This window comes from Lactuca virosa, chromosome 4 (assembly GCF_052849685.1).
Source record: "Lactuca virosa cultivar CGN04683 chromosome 4, Lactuca_virosa_CGN04683_v6, whole genome shotgun sequence".
In the NCBI taxonomy this organism is placed as follows: domain Eukaryota; kingdom Viridiplantae; phylum Streptophyta; class Magnoliopsida; order Asterales; family Asteraceae; genus Lactuca; species Lactuca virosa.
The window spans coordinates 530295254-530314309 of NC_136429.1; positions in this window are offsets into that span (position 1 = coordinate 530295254).

Here is a 19056-nt window from a genome sequence, read left to right on the forward strand (position 1 = left end):
TGTGTTCATTATATTTCATTTGGTTCATTTGTTTATATTTTTTTTATTATAACAATCAATTTTTTGCAATCTAAACCAACGTCAAATACAATGTCCTTGGTTTTGACTAATCTTCTATGTGTTGTTTACTATTTTACTAGAACAAGAAAATAATGCTATGCTATCAGAATTACTAAAATGGTGGTTAGAATCTAACCATAAGGTATACATTCTTTTCGAATTACTAAAATTTGGTTTATTATTGTCGTATAAAAGCATTCTTACATAATGTTATTTTTACGTAATTCGATTCTGTGACTATTATTCTCATAGAATGCGTGAAGGACATGATGATCAAGGGCTGCATGTTGGATGAATGTATGTAGGATAGAGATAAACAATGCTCAATTGTCACGGATCTTCCAAAAAGAATGCACTACTCATCATCGCATTCTGGCATAATAATCTATTATAGAATGATAAAAGTATATGTAATAGTATATTCTGATAGAATAAACTACATGTTGTATTTGTTTGTTATTAGTGAGTGTAACATTATCATAGAATAGTATATAAAGTTTTTTATATTTTAAGAATGCGAGGAAAAAATTTAACTTATATCTAAAATTTTGTTATTCTTTAGAAGTTCATTCGATCAAAATATATATTACTAACATTATATACATTCTGGTAGAATAACATTTTGACAGAATATTATAACAGAACTATCATTCTAACAGAATAAAAATCGGTCTTGCTTAGAAATTATGTTAGAGTTAAAATTGAAATAATTAAAAAAATTATATTTTTTTAAATCAAAAGAATTAATTATCCCTAAAAATCTAAAATTTTTCTTTTTTAAATTTATCTCAATTGATTAAAATACCCTTATAGTGAAATTAGATGATATTTTTCAATTATTTTTAATTCAATAATATTTATTAATAATCTTCTTAAAATAATTAAAATGATTGGTCCACAATCAACCACACATCCACACAATAGATAGTTAGAATACAATAACCTAAGCCTATATATATATATATATATATATATATAGTATTTTTATGGAGATTTTTCAAATTTTAATTTGTAATGTTCACTTTGTTTTAGTTTCTCGTGACAATGTGAAAATGATTGAAATTTTATGTGGTCTATATTTATATTCTAGAGATTGTTTAAGTACGTAAATTAGTTTATTTTAATTTGTAATAAATTATCGTGTTGTTAATATAAATAAATAAATATTCCGCTCTCCAAAAAAAAATATAAACAAATAAATTAATCATCAAGTAATTGAAATGATTTATTCTAATCAACGGTAATTTATGATTTAAAAACAATACGATAAAAAAAATATTTGTCTTGAACCAATTTGATGCAGTGACATCTATTATAATATACGAGTTGAATGTTTATGTGTTGCGTAAAAACAAGATCAACCAGATAATATATATATATATATATATATATATATATATATATATATATATATATATATATATATATATATATATATATATATATATATGTGCGCGCGCGCGTGCGTGTGTTTATGTCTATTTAAATATAATAAATACACTATCAATATTAATTGATTAAAACCCTATCGTGGAGTCGATATCATAAGTTGCCGAATTTTCTCTTACTATTGTGATCGTTGTTGTGAGTACTTACCGAGGGGTGGGAATGGAATTTTAATTATGACATAAGTGGAGTGGGAGTGATGATTTGAAAAATCAAACCAAGTTCTTCTTGACAAAGGCAAAGTTGCAGACGTGGGGAAATTGAATAACGATAACAAGGATGTGGAACATGTTACAATTTCTTACTGCATTAGGAACTTTTCTCCATTCATGGATAGTCAGGAAATACGAAAACTATGTGAAGAATTTGGTGTAGAAGTGGATGTATATATTTCATGAAAACAATCAAAAATTGTCAAGCGGTTTGGTTTCATTATGTTTTTGAAGGTCAAGGACGAGTATGAAATTGCCAAGATACTTAGTGAATTTTGGGTCGGAAATTATCATCATTTTGTTTGTGTAGTTGGGTTCTCTAAGAACGATCTTGGAAAGACTCCCATGCAAGAAACATGATACAACGGTTGATCATATTTCTAGTGAATACAAACGTTAATGTATAAAGGATGAAATGTTTTCATATGCTAATGTTGTGACTGAAAACCATAAAAAATAGGAAACTAAGGGAGTTAGTAAGAAAATAATCACAATTATTTTGAGATAAACTTTTTAAGATTCCATATGTGAATTGTGCCGTATTAGGATGTTCGATCAATCTCAAACCTGTAGGTGATATGTAAGGATGCAAGTTTAATGGGGTGGGGATTCATTGTGTAAGGGCTTTCTGGATTTAGATTAAATTTAAATCAAGAATACTTTACACTAAATTTCAACAAGTCCCAATGTTTAGGTACGAGTTTTATCAAACCATGAGAGTCATTCTAATAATTTCATTGAGGAGAATAATATGTCAAATGTTGTAGGAGAATAATTTCATCAGGGAATGGTGATAAATGGAGCAAATTATACCAAATTTTGGTGTCAGATGTTGTTGTAGAAGCAGATATCATAACTACAGTTAAAAATAGAAAGATTTCTCATCATCTTCATATTATGTTCAAGATTGATAACTCTGATATGGTCATGCTCCTTTTAAGCTCTTTCAGTATTGGTTTGAGTTATAGGGTTTTTTTTGAGTCGGTTAAAAGCGATCAAGGAAGTTTTCAAGGAGTTTCTAATATAAATACGATTTTACTTATATTAAAGATAAGCTTAAGTTTTGTAACGCTTGTGTAACATCCGGATTTCCAGGTATCATAATTTAAATATTTATTTTGAATTGAGAAGGGGGACTCGACGAGTGGACGCCTAGACTCATCGAGTAGGATCGCGATTGATGACTCAGATTAATGAATGAACTCGACGAGTCCGCGCTGTTGGCAGAAACCCTAAATCTTTGGGCCTGAGCCCTATTTAAAGGCATTTATAGCCTTCAGTGGCGGCTACCTTCCCAGAAGAAAGAACCGTAGCATATTTGAGCGTGGGTAGTGAGAGAGAGAGCCATCTTGATCCATTTTTTGTGATTTTGCTTAGAAGGAGAAGTGATCCAGCAAGAAGGACCAAAGGAGGTTGTTGCTCTGAGACTTTCAAGCAAGGAGGCTTCACCTTGAGGTAGCAATTCGACCCTTTTCTTCCTTATTGTGTAGGCTTCTTGAATCAAGGGTTTCTTTACCCTTTTCTTGAGTTGGAATAAGAGCATGAGAGGTCCCAATGCGAAATAGACCTTAGATCTGGACCTTGAGAGGTCCAGAGAGTCCCAAACATCCAGCTTTATGCATTTCCTTTTTGGGTTTTAGAGCATGGTTGTCATTTTAGGGCTAAATCATCATATAGAGCCATATGAGTGTTGCATGAGCATAAAGTTTGGACCTTTACGTAACTTTCGAGTGTTAGGAGGCCAGATCTATAGGTTAGAGAAGCAGATCTGACCTCAGAAGGTCGTTTGAGCATTCTCATGGAAGGAACTCACCGAGTCCATGTGAGAACTCGACGAGTCGGATCGTGCTGCACCATGATTCACGATCAGTGGTAACACGTCGAGAGAAAGGTTAACTCGATGAGACGAGTGACGCCTTAGGAGGATTCAGAGGACACGCATGGACTCGCCGAGTCACCCGAGTGCACTCGACGAGTCTGGTCAAAGTTTGACCGTTGACTTTTAGGGTTTGGTCAACATTTGGACATTGGACCATTGGAGGGGTAAAATGGTCTTTTCCCCTTCTGAGAGAATATAGGAAGGGACTAGTCTAGTCTTTGAGAGCCGTATTAATTAGAGATAATTACTTTGTGTGATTAGGCGGAGGCTAGATCAGTGATACGAGTTCGATACTTTCCGAGATTACCCGATGTCACACCCCAAAACCGGAACGGCGGAAACGTTAGGGGGTGGAGGACGTCATGTATAGCATCACAACAATGAATAGTAGTAAACAAGCAACAACATCATCCATTGCATTAATAATATAATTTAATACAAGTGTGTTCTGTGAAGTGTATAAGACACTAAAAATGTAAATCAAAATAAAAGATAAGTCTTGAACGAGCTCCATCTTCTAAAAAACCTGGCATCGGTACCTGTCTACTGGTGACCTGAGAATACAAGTTATTTTGAAAGAGTTTATCAGCTTTAAAGCTGGTGAGATCATAGGTATTTTAGTGTCATTGTTTGTATGAAAGTGTTTGTAAGTACATGATGTATAAGTTTGTAAATGTTTGTATCTCATAGAAAACCCTATGTTTTCTACTAAAAGTAGCCTTCTACCAAGGCATCAAATGTTTTGTATGCTTGACCCTAGTAAGAGTGTGTATTTTTCCCAAATATGACTATCATTAACCAAAAATATAGTTTTTACATTACCGTTCATTGTGTGAAGATCACAAAGTGAATGCAATGGGGAAATAAAATAGTACTGTAGTGTTGTATTAAGTAACTACTGCTATACTAACTACCTTAAACCAATTGTTATTTAAAGTACCATGTGATATGCCTGTACCATACTACCGACTAAAAACACGACGATGAAAGACGTCGAAAGAAATGACATTTGGCACCCGTAGACTTGCAAGTCCCACTGTAGCGAGCAGCAAGGTGTAGGATAGTCAATCCAGTATAGATCTATACACAAATTCAACGCTCCCCATTTAAGGAGATTCTGGATACAAAACGAGCCATGACAGGTGATGCCATACCCCGTTACGTGGCTCACATAACTGTTGTAATGTACTTGTATTTGTATTGTATGTACTAGCTGTATTGTATGTTCTCTCTCTGTCTAGTATGTATGTATGTTCTCTCTGTTTCTCATAATAGTATGTTCTATTATATAATGTATAGTACGTACTAGCTGTATTGTATGTTCTCTCTCTCTGTCTAGTATGTATGTATGTTCTCTCTGTATGTTATGTTTGTTTCTCATCACTATCTGTTATGTTTGTTTCTCATCACTATTTGTTATGACTCATGAATGAACTGACTCGTTGTATGTTTCATTGTTCTAGTAATAGTATTTGTAACTTCCTAAACTATACCTATTATGGTTTACTAGCAATGTTGTTTGCGTAAATGAACCTGTTTGTATACCTTTGCTACCCAAAGGTACTGAACTGAAAGAAGGAACTTTTGTATCTGTTTACATATACATAATATATAACTAAGATCCAAACGACCTTCGGACAAACAACCGATACCCTAAGACCACAACCAAACAAGGAACAGGAGGTAGGGTGAGTTATCAGTCCTAAGTCCTTTGAATCCTACTTATATAACTATATCTAAATAGATACACACTTAAACAAAATATATTAGTTTAAAAGACAAAGAAGTTTTGTAAAACCTTTTGAAGAGTTTAAATAAACATTGATGACTTGATGTCATTTCATAGAACGATTTGAAAGCAGTTTGGCATAAAGAAACAAGTTTGATAAAGAGTTTAACATGTAAAAGAGTTTGATAATCATTCTGAAGTAGTTTGTTGGATAATACAGTTTGAAAAGTAAGAAATCCATATGTTTGATAGTTATTAATCACATGTGATTGATATAATAACTATAATGTATCTACTTGTATTCCCCCCCCCCCCCATAAAAGCATTTAAAATCATTTAAAAGGTTGATTAAGGGGTATGAACTCACCTGTAGTGAGTGGTTTGGATGAACGGATGGTATAGGATGCTAAGTGTCAAGTGAAGACTTGAGCACACACACGGATCCTATTTAACATATATTGACACATATATGTATCCAATTAGTCACTTAACAACTAATTAATTAAGTAAATACACCCTAAAACATGTATAACACTTTGATTCAAGTGCTAGGAGTACATTAGGGTTGCATCTAAGGGGAGTATGGCCTCTCATTGGAGTTTTCGGTCCAAAGAGGTTTTCGGTTCTTGTGGTTTTCGGTCCATATGGTTTTCGGTCCATATGGTTTTCGGTCCTTATGGTTTTCGGTTCAAGAGGTTAAGACCGAAAACTCATGATATTTGGTGATTTTCAAGGGCTTTCAAGAGTCAAGGGAGTGTTCCAGACTCAATACTAAGTACTAGGAAAGGCTTAAAGTCATTTTAGCACTCTTCATAAGGGTTTTCGGTTTAAGGAGATGCACTAAACCGAAAACACCTTTTGTTCTTGGATAAATGATGATTTCAAAGCCCTAAATCAGGTATCCTTACTAGATAACAAGAATAGGAGATAGATACTTACACTATGGAAGCAAAGAAGGGTGTTTTCGGCCCAAAACACTAGTGTGTGTTCTTGGTGAAATGAAGAACACTTGAAGATCTAAGAAAATGGAATGATTTCACGGATGAAATCATGTAAGATCACTAGATAATGGAAGAGATCAACTAAACAAGGAAGGAAACACTTACAATCTTGAAGATCTTGACAAAATTTCGGATGAAGATCTTATGATACTTGAGAGAGAATGTTCTTGACTTGGAAATGGGAAAAAAGACTATAAATGAATAAGTGTCATTTATATACCCTTTAGGGTTTTCGGCCCTAACACTATTTTGGGCCGAAAACTCCAAACTCTTGGAGTTTTGTGACTTAAATGTTGCACAATTTATCCTAAAGTAAACTTCCTCTAATTTGTTCTCTCAAGAAATAAATATTAAAAATACTCAACCGGACTTTAAACCGAGCTAAAAATTAGCAGAAAAGAATTTGACTTTTAATTGAAGTGCTAGACGGTAGAGTTTGTTCAAAAGGAAATTTCGGGTTGTCACACCCGAGGTGACTCTTCTCACTATACATTACCTAGTGCGGTAACTATGTGCGGACCGGAGGGTCTTATGTGTTATGTGTATGCTTGAGTTTATGTGCATTGTGATACATGTATGCTATGTGTTATATAGACCGGACTGGAGGGTCCAACGATTTAGACCGGAACGGAGGGTCCAACGATTTAGACCGGACTGGAGGGTCCAACGAGCTAGACCGGACTGGAGGGTCCGACGAGCTACGGGACTGGAGGGTCCCGCTCAGACGCATTGACCGGAGGGTCATACTGAGTTATAGCCTCGAGTGGCTTATGTGCTGTATGTGGTATTTTGGGGAACTCACTAAGCTTTTATGCTTACCGTGTTATGTGTTATGTGTTTCAGGTACCAGTGAGGATCGCGGGAAGGCGCCGGCATGAATTGTACACACTGATAGAGGATTATGTTATGAGATTGTGCATATGTTTTTTTATGATGACATTTGATTATGAGATTCTTGGAACATTGTATATGTTTTTATTATGTTGAAAAATGAAAAATTGTTTTGAAAATTTACGTCGTTACAAGTTGGTATCAGAGCCTTGGTTTGAGGGATTTGGATGCACCTTTGGGCGTATCCGAACTCAAACTGAGGATTTGAGAAATTTTTCATAAAAGAAACAATTTTTCTAAAAAGAGTAAAAAGATTTTGAGAAAAGCAGAGCGGAACAGTGTGTACAATCAGCCAGCGCCCGAACGGTGATTTCCCAAAATACCCTTACGTTATGTGTTATGAGATATTATGTGATGAGCTATGCATGCTAGAGTAGGCTAGGTAATCATATTTAGGACTAGAGTGGGCCTGATTTGTGATGCCTTAGCCTAGGAACTCTGCTACTATGATATACTTCGGAAGTGAATAGGTAGCAGCGAGGAGCTTATGAGTGGTCTACTGGAGGGTAGCCTGAGTTTAGTGAGATATAGAGTACTTGTGATCTGGGATCCTAGGAGAAGGACTTGGGGTGAATACCGATGCGTTGTGGAAGGTAGTATAGGGCCCGTACTACTGGAAACACCGGATTGGTGAGCAGTCCAAGTAAGAATCCTTGGGGTACCAAGGAACAAGTAGGGTTGAGTGTCGAGTGCGAGTATACTCGAGCGAGTCTCTGATTTCTTTTGTGTTGTATTTCAGAGACATCATGGTTGGGACGCGTCACAACCCAGGAGGCAGTGGTCCCAGTGGTGCCAGTGATGAGGAGATCCGCAGGTTGATTCATGAGGAGGTAGCCGCAGCTATTCGAGCTGAGATTCTTGAGATATTCGGGTCTATCAAGACCACTTTGATCAAGACGTTTGATGAGCGGTATGCTTCTCTTACTGAGGCTGCTGTTGCCGCAGCCACCGCAGCCGTCGCTGCTGCCAGGCCATAGGGGGTGACTCGTTGTTGTACCGAGAGTTCAGCAACACGAAGCTACCAGAGTTTGATGGGACTCAGGATCCGATAGTCGCGATGAGATGGATCTCTGACATTGAGGGATGCTTCTACACATGTTCTTGCCTGGAGCATCTGAGGGTACGGTTCGTGCTGAACCAGCTTCGCCTGGGAGCGAAGGATTGGTGGAAGTTTGTGACGGCAGACTTCACTCCTGCAGAGATGATGGCGGTGACTTGGGAGAGGTTCACCACCATGTTCCGAGATGAGTATGTTCCCCGGTGGAGAGGGAACGGTTGGCGCAGGAGTTCTTGTCCCTCAAGCAGGGGACGGAGTCTGTGACTGTGATTACACGGATGTTTCATGAGAGGGCGTTGTTTTGCCCTGAGCACGTGTCTACCGAGCAGGCACGTATGAGTCGATATCTGAGCATATTGAGGAGGGACATTCGGGAGTTCGTGGTGAACTCGACGTACCGGACATTTGCCGAGCTTCATGTAAATGCTCGGAAAAGGGAGATTGAGCTGGAGACTCAGGCCAGGGAGGAGGCCGAGCCTTAGAGGAGGGACAGGCGGCCGGTACAGTCTCAGCCGGCAGCCAAGCGGGCAAAGCCTCACTGATTCGAGATCTGGGGGTCTGAAGGGCCGCACTTGCGGGAAGTGCGGCAAGAGCCATGAGGGGGTGTGCAGAGCGGGTGTGTGTTACAAGTGTGAGAAGGAGGGGCATATCGCGAGGGATTGCCCTAAGGGATTTTCGGTTTGCTTTCACTGCAACCAGACAGGCCATCGGAAGGCCGAGTGCCCACAGCTACTACAGGGATCAGCACAGGGGTCTGCACCTGCTGCTAGAGCTACCGAGACCCGGCCAGCGAAGGTCGAGGCACCGAAGTCCCGCGGGAGAGCCTTCCAGTTGACAGCGAAGGAGGTCCGCGCAGCGCCCGATGTCGTGGCTAGTGTGTATTCTTTATTTACTTATTTTGAGTTTGAGATTTTGTGCTTATATTGTGGTATGCATAGGTACTTTTCTTGTGAGTTATGTACCTGCTTTGGTGTTATTTGACTCAGGTGCGAGTCGATCTTTCGTGTCAGTAGCATTTAGTCATCACATCAGTGTCCGACGAGAGGCGTTGAGTCGACCTCTGCGAGTTTCTATAGCCGACGAGCGAGCGGTGTATGCTACTGATGTGATTCGAGGATGTGTAATCGATATCTTCGGTGTTGAGTTTCCGATAGATCTGGTCCCGATTGCGATGGGGAATGTTTGTGTCATTGTAGGCATGGATTGGTTGAGTCAATTTGGAGCTGTCATAGACTGCGAGCGTCAGATGGTGACGATACGAGACCCTAGTGGGGGAGTGTTGACAGTATATGGCGAGGGTACCCGGCCTGGGTCAGCATTTTGTTTGGCTGCTAGAGCGAGACAGAGTCTACAGCAGGGCTGTAGAGGGTCCGTAGCCTATGTGATGGATACGCGAGTTGCCGTAGAGAGGCCGAGTTCTGTCGGTGAGGTACCGATAGTGCGAGAGTTTTCGAATGTTTTCCCCGAAGAGTTGTCGGGTGTGCCTCCTGAGAGGCAGGTGGAGTTTCGCATCGATTTGATTCCGGGGACATCACCTATTGCCAAGGCACCCTATCGCCTTGCGCCACCGGAGATGCAGGAGTTATCCTCACAGCTTCAGGAGCTGTTGGGGAAGGGATTCATCCGACCGAGTATCTCTCCGTGGGGAGCGCCGATCCTTTTTGTCAAGAAAAAGGATGGTTCACACCGGATGTGCATTGATTACCAGGAGTTGAACAAATTAACGGTCAAGAACCTTTATCCATTACCGAGGATCGATGATCTGTTCGATCAGTTGCAGGGTGCGTCTTGGTTTTCCAAGATAGACTTGAGGTCTGGATATCACCAAATGAGGGTGCGTGATGAGGATATCCAGAAGACAGCATTTAGGACTCGTTATGGGCATTACGAGTTTGTGGTGATGCCTTTTGGGCTTACCAATGCACCAGCGGCGTTCATGGACCTCATGAATCGAGTATGCAGGCCGATATTGGATCGATCGGTGATTGTGTTCATCGACGACATTCTAGTGTATTCGAGGACCAGAGAGCAGCATGAGGATCACCTGAGGGAGATCCTTGGAGTATTGAGATCTGAGAGGCTTTATGCCAAATTCTCCAAGTGTGATTTCTGGTTACAAGAGGTCCAGTTCCTGGGACATCTCGTTAATCAGAATGGGATATTGGTCGATCCGGCCAAGATTGAGGCTGTCATGAGTTGGAAGGTGTCGAGATCCCCCACCGAGATCAGGAGTTTTCTGGGGTTGGCCGGCTACTATCGGAGATTTATCCGAGATTTCTCCAAGATTGCCGTTCCCCTCACCAGATTGACCCGGAAGGGCGTTGCTTTTTCTTGGGGTCCAGAGCAGCAGAGCTCGTTTGAGACTCTTCGCCAGAGACTATGCGAAGCCCCAGTGTTAGACCTTCCGGAGGGAATGGAGGATTTCGTGGTGTATTGTGATGCGTCTATATCGGGGTTGGGTGCGGTGCTCATGCAGAGGGGGCACATGATAGCATACGCATCGAGGCAGCTGAAGCCTCATGAGACGAGGTATCCCACCCACGATTTGGAGTTGGGGGCAGTAGTGTTCGCCCTCAAGATATGACGTCATTATCTGTATGGGGTTTGGTGTACCATATACACGGACCACAAGAGTTTGAAGTATCTGATGGATCAGCCCAACCTGAATATGCGCCAGAGGAGATGGTTGGATGTGGTAAAGGATTATGACTATGAAATCCTGTACCACCCAGGCAAGGCTAACATGGTTGCCGATGCCCTGAGCCGCAGGACGGAGAGTGCCCCGATTCGAGACATGTGTATGAGGATGACGGTGATGACTCCGGTGTTGGATATTATTCAAGAGGCTCAGGCAGAGGCGGTGAGACCGGAGAACCACAAAAGGGAGCGGGTGGTTGGACAGGTGTCCGAGTTTGTGACGGATAGCCGAGGGCTCATGACCTTTCGTGGTCAGATTTGGGTGTCGTATACGGGCAGGGCGCGTAGCACTCTGATGGAGGAGGCGCATAGATCAAGATTCTCGATCCATCCTGGGGCCACAAAGATGTATTTGGACCTGAAGAGAGACTATTGGTGGCCCTGTATGAAGAGGGATGTTGCATGGGTAATAGAGAGGTGCTTGACCTGTCGTCGGGTTAAGGCCGAGCACCAGCGTCCTCACGGCAAGTTGCAGCCACTAGAGGTTCCCCAGTGGAAGTGGGAACAGATTTCTATGGATTTTATCACCAAATTACCAAGGACCGCGAGGGGTGTTGATGCAATTTGGGTGATTGTGGACCGGCTGACAAAGAGCGCTCACTTCCTTGCTATCAGTGAGAGCTCTTCTGCGGAGAGGTTGGCAGAAATGTATGTGAGAGAGGTGGTGTCGCGGCATGGGGTGCCGATCTCGATTGTGTCAGACTGAGATGTACGTTTTACTTCCTGCTTCTGGAAGAAGTTTCATGAGGAGTTGGGTACGAAATTGCATTTCGGTACTGCTTACCACCCACAGACGGACGGGCAGAGTGAGCGGACGATTCAGCCGCTCGAGGACATGCTTCGAGCATGTGTTATGGACTTCGGAGGAAGTTGGGATACATATCTACCCTTGGCTGAGTTTTCCTACAACAACAGCCACCATTCGAGTATTGGTATGCCTCCCTTCGAGCTTTTATACGGTAGGAGGTGTCGGACTCCCATCTGTTGGGGAGAGGTAGGGCAGCGAGTGATGGGTAGCACTGAGATAATGCTTAAGACGACTGAGCAGATTCAGCAAGTCAGACAGAGGTTACTGACAGCCCAGAGCCGCCAGAAGAGTTATGCGGATAGGCGACGATCCGAGCTCGAGTTCCAGGTTGGAGATTTCGTACTCCTGAAGGTATTGGAAAGGAGTGATCCGGTTCAGGAAGAGGGGCAAGCTGGGGCCCCGATACATTGGTCCATTCAGGGTGATCGCGAGGGTGGGTAAGGTAGCATACCGTATGGAGCTACCCGAGGAGTTGAGTCAGATCCATGATACCTTCCATGTGTCCCAATTGAGGAAGTGTATAGCCGATGAGACGGAGGTTGTACCGTTAGAGGATATTCAGGTGGACGCGGGTTTGAATTACATTGAGAGGCCGATCGTGATCTTGGATCGGAAGGTCAAGGTTCTGAGGAACAAGGAGGTGCCCCTAGTTCAGGTCCAGTGGCAACATCGGAGAGGGTCCGAGCTGACTTGGGAGCCGGAGTCGGAGAAGTGGGAGCAACATCCAGAGTTGTTTGCAGAGCGAGACTTCGAGGGCGAAGTCTGATTCTAGTGGGAGAGAATTGTAACATCCGGATTTCCAGGTATCATAATTTAAATATTTATTTTGAATTGAGAAGGGGGACTCGACGAGTGGACGCCTAGACTCGTCGAGTTGGATCGCGATTGATGACTCGGATTAATGAATGGACTCGACGAGTCGGTGAGGCGACTCGACGAGTCCGCGCTGTTGGCAGAAACCCTAAATCTTTGGGCCTGAGCCCTATTTAAAGGCATTTATAGCCTTCAGTGGCGGCAACCTTCCCAGAAGAAAGAACCCTAGCATATTTGAGTGTGGGTAGTGAGAGAGAGAGCCATCTTGATCCATTTTTTGTGATTTTGCTTAGAAGGAGAAGTGATCCAGCAAGAAGGACCAAAGGAGGTTGTTGCTCTGAGACTTTCAAGCAAGGAGGCTTCACCTTGAGGTAGCAATTCGACCATTTTCTTCCTTATTGTGTAGGCTTCTTGAATCAAGGGTTTCTTTACCCTTTTCTTGAGTTGGAATAAGAGCATGAGAGGTCCCAATGTGAAATAGACCTTAGATCTGGACCTTGAGAGGTCCAGAGAGTCCCAAACATCCAGCTTTATGCATTTCCTTTTTGGGTTTTAGAGCATGGTTGTCATTTTAGGGCTAAATCATCATATAGAGCCATATGAGTGTTGCATGAGCATAAAGTTTGGACCTTTACGTAACTTTCGAGTGTTAGGAGGCCAGATCTATAGGTTAGAGAAGCAGATCTGACCTCAGAAGGTCGTTTGAGCATTCTCATGGAAGGAACTCGCCGAGTCCATGAGAGAACTCGACGAGTCGGATCGTGCTGCACCACGATTCGCGATCAGTGGTAACACGTCGAGAGAAAGGTTAACTCGACGAGACGAGTGAGGCCTTAGGAGGATTCAGAGGACACGCATGGACTCGCCGAGTCACCCGAGTGCACTCGACGAGTCTGGTCAAAGTTTGACCGTTGACTGGGGTTGACTTTTAGGGTTTGGTCAACATTTGGACATTGGACCATTGGAGGGGTAAAATGGTCTTTTCTCTTTCTGAGAGAATATAGGAAGGGACTAGTCTAGTCTTTGAGAGCCATATTAATTAGAGATAATTACTTTGTGTGATTAGGCGGAGGCTAGATCAGTGATACGAGTTCGAGACTTTCTGAGATTACCCGAGGTGAGTCTTCTCACTATACATTACCTAGTGTGGTAACTATGTGCGGACCGGAGGGTCTTATGTGTTATGTGTATGCTTGAGTTTATGTGCATTGTGATATATGTATGCTATGTGTTATATAGACCGGACCGGAGGGTCCAACGATTTAGACCGGACTGGAGGGTCCGAAGAGCTACGGGACTGGAGGGTCCCGCTGAGACACATTGACCGGAGGGTCATACTGAGTTATAGCCTCGAGTGGCTTATGTGCTATATATGGTATTTTGGGGAACTCACTAAGCTTTTATGCTTACCGTGTTATGTGTTATGTGTTTCAGGTACCAGTGAGGATCGCGGGAAGGCGTCGGCATGAATTATACACACTGGCAGACGATTATGTTATGAGATTATGGGATATGTTTTTTTTTTATGACATTTCATTATGAGATTCTGGGAACATTGTATATGTTTTTATTATGTTGAAAAATGAAAAATTGTTTTGAAAATTTACGTCGTTACAGCTTGATCCATGTAATATTTATTTCTTAATATTTTAAGGTTTGGACTGGAACTCGACGAGTTGGGGAACTCCAACTTGTTGTGTAGGGGTCGATATGGACGCAGGATTAAGGGTCTATTCGACGAGTCGGGGAGCCCCAACTCGACGAGTAGACGCTGGAAAGGAAAACCCTAATTTTTCAGGTTTAGCACCGTATTTAAGGAACTTAACTTTTAGGGCTGGCCTCCCTACCAGCCCCCTTGTCCAGAAGAAACCCTAATTCGACATCCCACTTATCTATTGAGTTTTGGTGAGTTTTTGAGTGATTCTTGGAGATTTTGAAGGAAGTATTGAAGTGAGTAGCATCAAGTTGGAAGAAGTGAGCTTAGATCCAAGGAACATGCATCAAAGGTTGCAGCTTGGAGGTATAAAGCCATAAACTTGACTTGTACTTTATTAGATCTCATTTTGTTGTAGTTTTTGCTTGATTTTGAGTCTTGAATCAAATTAGCCATGAAGAAGAGGACTCTAGGGGTTGATAAGATAGATCTGACCCCTAAACGACCTCTTGAAGCTTAAAATTGCAAGCTTTATTGGTCCCTATGTCCCATGCTTTCCCTATGTTCATTATGAAGCCTAAAATGGACTCTAAAGGGTGTTTCAAGCATGCATGGCCGTAAAGATAGGAACTTTACGTGATATGTTCACCTTTGGACATCAGATCTGAGGTTTAGGATGTGGAAATGAGTGCTCAAGGGCTTAATAGGTCAAGACCTTCCTTAAGAACTTAGGGTTTGAGTTTGTAGCCTCATGGATGAATCTTGAGGGTAAAGTTGGAAACTTTACCCTTCTAGACATCCCTAGGGTTAAGCATGTAAAGTTAGGACCTTTGGATGCAAGCCAAATGGCTTAATGGGTAAAGAAGGTTGGCAGACTGAAGAACTCGGCGAGTTCACTAGGAGAACTCGACGAGTCGGATTGTTGAATCGCGACTCTGACCTTGGGATGAACTCGACGAGTCGAATGGGTAACTCGACGAGTTGGATCGCTAAATCGCGATTCTGACTTTGGGTGGACTCGACGGGTTAATGGGCAACTCGACGAGTTGAGTCAACTCGGAATGTTGACTTTGACTTGGACTTTGACCAAGGTTGACTTTTAAGGGTTCAAAGGGGTGAGTTGAATCTAAGGGGTTATTCATGTTTAGGGATTTGACAGAGCTGATACTCGGAGCTTGGACCTATTCAGCTACTGTTCACACTCGAGGTGAGTCTACTCACCATACCAATGGGTCTAAGGCACCAAGGCCGGCCCAATTAGTTAGATGTAGTGTTTATTATGGATTCGCTTCGCTACTAATATGTCTGGTATGCATGTATTTGTGAATGTGCTAGTACTTTAGTGACTATATATGTGAAGACCCCGGGGGAGCCCGTGGCAGTTAGATATCAGACCATGCGGGGAGCCCATGGAATTCCAGGTAAAGACCATGGGAGAACCCATGGCAAGTAGTTGAGGCCATGTGGGGGAGCCCATGACACATATGTATAAGACCCTAGGGGAGCCCACGACATCCTTGTATGTTTGTATACATGGCTTATGTGGTTTGTGTAGCTAATATAGCTAATATGGATTATGTAATTATGTGGATCGTGTGGGGTATGCTCTAGGGAAACTCACTAAGCATTAGCTTACAGTTTGTTGGTTGTTTCAGGTACTTCAGAGGGGCAAGGACCCGGCTGGATGGCGCGGCATGCACTCTCTGGCGATTTTATTGGAGACACTCTGATATATGAATAAAATGTTTGATGTTGTGGATTCTGAAAAAAAAAAAATTATGACTTGGATTTTATAATTAATGAAAAATCGAATGTTATTGAAAAATGAAAATTTTTATGTGAAAATTTGGGCTGTTAGAAGTTTTTTAAAACAAAGATTAAGGACTGACATTCCACTTTTTCATTTAAATCTAAAGCCGAGAGGAGTAGTTTAGATGAAAGACTCATAGAAATTGATAAACTAGTAGATGGTGGCTTGGGCTTGACCGATCTTACTTTGGAAAGGCAATGTATTATAAGTCAGGTGAAAGAATTAGATAGATTAGACACTCTTGATTTTAGCATAAAAGCCAAGATAAATAGTGTGTACAAGGTGATGAAAACTCTATGTTTTATCACATGATTCTCAAGAAGAATCGAAGACAAACGGCTATAAAATATATCCGCATTGAAGATGAGTGGATCACTTAACTGGATAGAGTGAAGGTTGAATTTCTTAATTGTTATAGGAAACGTTTGATGTTTTCCATGGTGTGTGGCTTGTTAATAGCAACTCTCGATTAAATAGTTTAGATTCGGTTCTGAAGTATCTTCTTGATAGTTTTCCTACTCTAGAGTAGGTATGTGATGTGGTTTAGGCTGGGCTTATAGGAGTGATAAAGCTCTAATTTCTGATGATTTCTTTGTTATGTTTGTAAATAGGTATTGGGATATTTTGGAGAAGGATGTGTTACCTTTTATGCTTTACATTTTCATTCTAATTGTATATTTCAATTTGTAATTTTTCTTTCATTACTTTAATCCCTAAAATAATGAACACAACTAAAATTAATAAGTATCGTCCGACCACACTTATTGGGATTTGATATAAGATTATAACTAAGTTTTTAGATTTGAGGTTAGCTAAGGTGGTGGATTCGTTGGTTTTTTCTGTTTAATGTTCTTTTATCCAATTCAGACAAATTCTTGATGGTCCACTGGTTTTCAATGAAGTTGTGTATTGGTGTAAAAAATGATGCTTTTCTAAGTGGATTTTTAGAAGACTTATGACTCTTTGTGTTGGAGTTTTCTCTACTAGATTATGAGTTTTATCGGCTTCTTGCAAAAATGGGTGTCTTTGTCTTGAGAATGTGCGGTCAAATATTCTTTTGAATGACATCCCCACGAACGAGTTTCTTATTAAATTGGATATAAGGTAGGGTGATCCCCTATGAAGCAACAAAAGTGTAATTTAGGGAGTGACAGAGTGAAAAATATTAGAAATCGAACATGCAAATTACCCCAAACCACAAGGATATTTCATATAATTTACCATAATTTTTATTAATAAATAATACAAAATAAAAATACCATGACGTTTTATAATAAATTACACACACATTATATAATAGAGTTTAAGACAATAGATATTAATACTCATAAATTTGTACTAAGTTCCAAAGATTAAATACAAATAATATAAGTATAATAGATCTCAATATATGTTAGTAACTAGTATTTGAGCTCGCGTTTTGCCGTGGGTTTTTACGTGTGTTTTTCTTGCATATTAGACAGGAGAATTGAGTAAATCAGTATAGAATATCACAGCTACAAAAAACACTAAAAGTTTAAAAGAAATAAGCATTGGGTGATTTATCAAAGGCTGAGAAGAGTTTACAATTTGTAAGTTTGATGGTTTTTGAATAATCTATAAAAATATAGGGGGCATAATTATAAAACGAAGTAATACAATGCAAAATTAAAGGAGTGAAAATCATATATATATATATATATATATATATGTATATATATATATATATAAAGGTTTAGAAAACTAATAAGTAAAAGTGACATCTTACAAAGTTTAAAGTGGAAGGGGTCAAGGTAATATTTTAGAAAGTAAATGGATGGAAAATATCATTTTACATAATAGAAGGGTTGCAAGTAATGGATTATACAAAGTTAAGGGGTTAAAATTGCACTTTACGTATTGATATACTTTTACATTGTGCATTGGTTGTATAACCAAAGTTTACATTTTGTATGTATTGATAGTTATAATAACTACGAGGACAAGAGATAAACATGAAAGTTTAGAAAATAAAAGAGTAAAAATAATATTTTACAAAGTTGAAGGTGGAATGAGTGAAAGTGATATTTTAAAAATTAAATAAATGAAAAATATCATTTTACAAAATAAATGGTTGCAAGAGATGGATTATATAAAATTAAGGGATTAAACGTGAACTTCATGTATTAACATGTTTGTACATTGTAATTATGAATTTGTGTAGTTAGCTCCGATAAAACCATTCACAACTTGAAAGTTACAAGCCCGTGCTTTGTAGTGGATTGTTATGTGTTTTTCTTACACATTAGGAATAAGAATTTATTAAAGCACCACACTTTTTTGCATTGTCATACATAAAAAATAATTAAAAAGGCTACTTCATAAGATATTTACAAATGGAAGAATAACACATATGGCATTAGTTGATTTGAAGTAAAAGTGGTTCGACGTGTTTCAATTTATTTTGTAAAGAACTTGGAAAAAATTGTTGAAATATGTTCAAGATAAGTGTTCGGACAAAAAAAGGGTAAACAAAGAAAAAAACAATTAGCATTTACATGAAAAATGTAATAAATAAATAATAAATAAAACAAAAACTAAAGTTAAAACTTAAAAGCACCAAAATTTTAAAAGAAAGTAAGCATAGGGTGGCTTCTATAAAAAGGAATAAAAATAGATGATTAATGTATAAATCTTCATATTCTAATAAATGAATAGGTTTAATCTTTTGACAAGTGTCATGCTATTACAACTTCTCATTAATATTATATGTCACCTAACATGTCATTTGTCAACCTATTAATTATCAATTTCAAATTTTAAATTTACCACTCTAATTATATTAAATTATTAATTTATTCTCCATTTTAAATTTTTTTACTCTAATTATATTAAATTAATAACATTAGATTAAAAAAAGTTACTACAGATTATAAGGTGATATAACTTCAAGTCTTTATTTAAATCGACGATTATAGTTTTATATAACTAAAAAGTAAGTTTTAAATAATAATTTATTTAAAATAATTGATTAATAATTT